This window comes from Symphalangus syndactylus, chromosome 13 (assembly GCF_028878055.3).
Source record: "Symphalangus syndactylus isolate Jambi chromosome 13, NHGRI_mSymSyn1-v2.1_pri, whole genome shotgun sequence".
Classification (NCBI taxonomy): domain Eukaryota; kingdom Metazoa; phylum Chordata; class Mammalia; order Primates; family Hylobatidae; genus Symphalangus; species Symphalangus syndactylus.
This window is the reverse complement of record NC_072435.2, coordinates 95640226-95646326: the sequence shown is the minus strand read 5'-3', so window position 1 is coordinate 95646326 and position 6101 is coordinate 95640226.

Below are 6101 nucleotides of genomic sequence, written 5' to 3'. Positions count from 1 at the left end.
AAAAAAAAAAAGATTGCCACTATAAACTATTTTAAGTTAGTTTAGGGCTTATATTTCAGAATAAAAGGTGTATAACTAGCAATTCAACTATTTTGAAGGCCGGGTGCCGTGGCTCACACCTATAATCCCAGCACTTCGGGAGGCCGAGGTGTGTGGATCACCTGAGGTCGGGAGTTCGAGACCAGCCTGACCAACATGGTGAAACCCTGTCTCTACTAAAAATACAAAAATTAGCCAGGCATGGTGATGCGTGCCTGTGATCTCAGTTACTCAGGAGGCTGAGGCAGGAGAATCACTTGAACCCAGGAGGCAGAGGTTGCAGTGAGCCGAGGTTGTGCCATTGCATTGCAGCCTGGGCAACAAGAGTGAAACTCCATCTCAAAAAAAAAAAAAAAATTGAATAAATATATATTTAAATATATATTGAAAATGTGAGTGAACACAATTTGAAAAATGTTTTGTGTTAATAAGATATACAAATTATAAAATTACACAATTCAGTATTTCAGTTGCTAACTCTTTAGTGCTTCTATAATTATTCAAATTAATTTTCCTGATTTATTTTTTCCTTACTGTGTGTTTTTGTTTGTTTTTTAGAGACAAGGTCTTGCTCTGTCACATATGCTGGAGTGCAGTGGTATGATCATAGCTCACTACAGCCTATAACTTCTGGGCTCAAGTGCTCCTCCTGCGTCTGCCTCCCAAAGTGGTGGGATTACAGGCATAAGCCATCTTGCTGGGCCCCTACTGTTTTCTTGAATCCTTACCCTCCTTTCTTAGATTCATTGTCGTCTTACTACAGTACTGTATCCTTAAGCAGTTCTTTCAGAAATGGTCTCAAGAGTGGCACTCTGAGTCCTTGTTTATCCAAAAGTTTGTATTTTGCCCCCAGGCATTGAATACTGGTTTGACCAGGGACTTCGGCTCCTGTTGCTCAACATTTAGTCTAACTTCCTTATAGTATGTCTTCCTAAACTTCGAGAAATTGAAAGCTAAAAACCTCATTTTCCAGCTCCTTTGTAGCCAGTGTTCTGAGTATGATTTACATAAAACTGTTTTTTTTTTTTTTAATTATTACTATTTTTTGAGACAGAGTTTCTCTCGTCGCCCAGACCGGAGTACAATGGTGCAATCTCAGCTCACTGCCTCTGCTGGGATTACAAGCATGCGCCACCACACCTGGCTAATTTTTTGTATTTTTAGTAGAGATGGGGTTTCACCGTGTTAGCCAGGATGGTCTCGATCTCCTGACCTTGTGATCCGCCCCCCTCAGCCTCCCAAAGTGCTGGGATTACAAGTGTGAGCCACCGCGCCCGGCCAAAAAAAACCCATTTTTTTTTAAGAGACGGTATCTCACTCTGTTGCCCAGGCTGGAGTACAGTAGTGCGATCTTAGCTCACTGCCGCCTCAAACTCCTGGGCTCCAGCAATCCTCCTGCGTCAGCCTCCTAAGAAGCTGAGAGTAGCTCATAAAATTGACTCATGTCCTTACAACCAGTCTGAGTCCAGTCCTGTATATGCCACTTCCACTTGATGGCAGCACATGCTGCTGAGCACACCTAATCCACAGTGGGGAGGAGAAATTATCTCAGGGAGAAATCAGAGCAATATTTCTGGTGGTTCAACTTACATGAAGACATGAGTGGAGATGACAGTTAATGGTTTGACCAAAGGGTCAGAGATTTGACAACTACAAGATAAGAAACCCAGGCCAGGAACGGTGGCGTAGGCCCATAATCTCAACACATTGGGAGGCCAAGGCAGGAGGATTGCTTGAGGCTAGGAGTCCAAGGCCAGCATGGGCAACATAGTGAGATTACCTATCTCTAAAAAGAAAAATAAAAAAATTAGCCAGGGGTAGTGGTGCAAGCTTTTAGTCCCAGCTACTCTGGAGGCTGAGGTGAGAAGACCACTTGAGCCCAGGAGTTCCAGGCTGCAGTGAGCTAGGATCATGCCAGTGCACTCCATCCTGAGCGACAGAGCAAGACCCCATCTCAAAAAGAAATAAAAATAAAAATAAATTTTAAAAAAGAAAGAAAAAAAAAAGAAACTTGGGAAGTAGAAGCTTTAGGGAAGTGTGTGGACAAACTCAGAATAGGCCCCAAATGCAAGGATATTTGTTTCCTGTGTGAAAGCTTATCAAAAGCTTTCTTATCAAAAGCCGTCTTCTGTAGGTAAGGCTCTTAATATTTAGATGGACGGCATAGCATACACTGTGGACATTGGTTAGCCTCTTTCTCCAGCCATCCCAGTGCTTGCTCAGTTATGCTACATTCTGGGAAAATTCCCTCAGCTTCTTTCTAACTCAGATTTTCAGTCTTTTTTCTTTTTTGTCTTTTTTGTTGTTTTTCTTTTTCTTTCTTTTCTTTTTTTTTTTTTTTTTTTTTTTCAGAGTCTCTGTCACCCAGGCTGGAGTGCAGTGGTGTGATCCTGGCTTACTGCAACTTCCACCTCCTGGGTTCAAGCAATTCTCGTGCCTCAGCCTCCTGAGTAGCTGGGACTACAGGCATGCACTGCCCTGCCTAGCTAATTTTTGTATTTTTAGTATGGACAGGGTTTTACCATGTTGCCCAGGCTGGTCTTGAACTCCCAGGCTCAAGCCATCCACCTGCATCGCTCTCCCAAAATGCTGGAATTACATGGGTGAGCCACTGCACCTGGCCCAGATTTTCAGCACAGTACTAGTGTCCATTCTGCTGTTCAATCCATCTATTAAGCAGAAGTTTTTTGTCTTTTTTTTTTTTTTTTTTTTTTTCTTGGAGATAGGGTCTCACTCTGTCACCCAGGCTGGAGTGCAGTGGCACAATCTCGGCTCCCTGCCACCTCTGCCTCCTGGGTTGAAGCAATCCTCCTGGCTCAGCCTCCCAAGTAGCAGGGATTAAAGGTGTGCACCACCACACCGAGTTAGTATTTTTAGTAGAGAACGGGTTTCACCATGTTGGCCAGGCTGGTCTTGAACTCCTGACCTCAGGTAATCTGCCTGCCTTGGCCTCCCAAATTGCTGGGATTACAGGTGCCCAGCCCAAAAGTTATTTTTAATAACATTTTTAATTTCTAAGAACTATTTTTGTTATAGCAACCTGCTCTTGTTACAATAGATACAGTGACCCTATCAGTCCTTTAGAGGATATTAGTTTTTGTTTTTTCCTTTTATTTTCTTTCCTTAGGGATTCATTCTTGTTAGATTTGGGGCCTCTCTGGTGATAAGTATCCCTCAAATGTTTAATGCTTGGTTGTCCATTTTTTTTTCATTTCTGAATTCCTGTTTACCCATGGGTGAATCCAAGTTCTTTTTTTTGTGTGTGTGACGGAGTTTCACCCTTTTTGCCCAGGCTGGAGTGCAATGGCACGATCTCGGCTCACTGCAACCTCTGCCTCTCAAATTCAAGTGACTCTCCTGCCTCAGCCTCCCAAGTAGCTGGGATTACAGGCACCTGCCACCACACCCGGCTAATTTTTTGCATTTTTAGTAGAGACGGGGTTTCACCATGTTGGCCAGGCTGGTCTCGCACTCCTGACGTCAGGTGATCCACCCACCTCGGCCTCCCAAAGTGCTGGGATGACAGGTGTGAACTACCATGCCTGGCCAATCCAAGTTCTAATTTGGTGTTTTGCCTCTGGTTGTTGTGGGGGGTAAGAGGGAAACAAGAGGGAGATGTGCTGAGTTCCCTAGGGCCCTGCCCTGTCAGAATTCTTTCTAATGAGGTCCAAGCTCTTGGCTTTAATCAGAGTTCAGTGACACAACCCACTGCTCCGTTAAAATTTTTTTACTTTGATGCCCTTAGGGGATATGAAATTATTTCAGGTTCTAGTCTTTCCTTTCCAACCTTTACACTTTAACCCCTTTTACTGCCCAGCCTCAGTAACAAGACAGGGAATAGGGCACAGCTGTAGGTTTCAATCTTTCAATGGCTAACCCATGATCTCCTTCTACTCTTTTTTTTTAGACAGGATCTCACTATGTTGCCCAGGCTGAAATATAGTGGCTATTCACAGATGCAGCTGTAGCACACTGCAGCCTCCAACTCCTAGGCTCAAGCAATTCTCCTACCTCAGCCTCTCGAGTAGCTGGGACTGCTGACACATGCCACCATGCCCAGCCTTCTCCTACTCTCTGTATTTGTCCTGAGATTAAAATATCTCTGGAATTGTTCTTACCTCTTTGGTAGTTTTCTCCTGCCCTGATTTGGGATATGGGTTTTCTTGTTTCTCTAACAATCTAAGCGTATTTGTTTTCCATGTTTTAGACACTTCTCCACATCAGTAGTACTGTTTTTGTTTACTAGAATTACGGACTTAATCTTACAAAAGATAACAGAATTTTGTCATGCACATAATATGGACTCCAATAAAATGAATACCCAGTGTCCAACATCTAGCTTGAGAAATACTGTATCACAAATAGCATTGAAACGCACCCTGTGTATTCCTCCCTCATGTACCTCCCTCCCCTCCCCAGCAGACATTTAATGGGACTTGGAACAGGTAGAGAAATAGGTGAACATGATCAGTTTGCTATGTTGAGGCAATCATCACTGAATTCAAAAATTCAAAAATGTTTTTCCACAACAATACGTATCTTTAAAGTGTCACTCCAGATATTACTATTTAGAGCCAATTTTTTATGATCTATACTGTCTACAGATAGAGCTAATATTAAAAGTGTTCTTTGAAATAAAATATATTAAAACATCTATATTTAGCAATAAATTTTCAAAATTAGGTGAAATGGATGAAAGCTTTGATCCTAGTGATAAAGAATTAGGGTTTATGTTCATTAATGTCAAAAATCAATTTGTAGGGCCAGGCGCGGTGGCTCACGCCTGTCATCCCAGCACTTTTGGAGGCCGAGGCGGGTGGATCACGAGGTCAGGAGTTCGAGACCAACCTGGCCAACGTGGTGAAACCGTCTCTACTAAAAATACAAAAATTAGCTGGGCATGGCAGCATGCGCATGTAGTCGCAGCTACTCAGGAGGCTGAGGCAGGAGAGTTGCTTGAACCCAGGAGTCAGAGGTTGCAGTGAGCCAAGATCGTGCCACTGCACTCCAGCCTGAGCAATGGAGCGATACTCCATCTCAACAAAAAAACACACACAAAAACACCAATTTGTAGTGGCTCAAAAATGAGCACTATGAGACCTAATTTATATAGAAAGTAGTTTACTGTAATAAGCATGTGAAAACACGCATACACACTATTCTCAGAAGAACGTAATCATCAGGCTGGGGGATGTTTGGGAAAGGCAGCTTTGAGGAATGACCCAGTTTCTCAAAGGAAAAACACCTGGTTGGCGTTCTGCCATCCAGGATGAGGTCCAGACAGGTAATGGACTTTAAATGAGGACTTACCTTTTTACTTCCAGTGACGTCACCTTGAACTTATAGCAGTTATATTGTTTGGTTGCAAGAATTTCTCTTGTACCACCAGCATCTTCTTGCTACACTGTCCACAGATTATATGCAGTAACCGGGTGTCACACAAACATGGTCACTTTGCAACGCTGCAATGATAACCAGTCTAGGCCTAGGAAGGAATGACCAGGCCTTAAAGCAATATAATCTATGACTGTAAGTGGACAGCTTTCACCCTGACCAGCATTCATCTTTTAACTTCAGTTTTCCTTGACAGACTCTTTCACTCTAGGCCATCAGAGTAGGATTGTCAATCAAAGCCCCTAGAGCCATAGGGTAGGAACATAATCCTAGTCAGGGTGAAAAGACTGCTAGAAATTTGATTCATGAGCACAATGACATAAGATAGAAAATATAGGTGCTGAGATATTTTGATGGCAGGGCTCTAGGACTGTCCCGGTTTCTGTAACTTAAGATTTCTAAAGTTACTCTGGTTTTTATCTTTCTTAAGGCTGTGGACCCAGCTTTTCTTAGACTTTATAAGCTATCCTTTGTCCTGGATAAATTTTGTTTTGCTGAAGATATAGCCCAAATGAGTTTCCACTGCTTGCAATCAGAAAAGCCTACCTGATCCATTCATTGATGTCACTGTCAGCTGTTCCCTGAAATTGAAAAGCTGGAATCTAACACTTTAATGTTTATTGTGGATCACTATTTTGTTTTAAAAACAAAACGCTAACATTTGTATC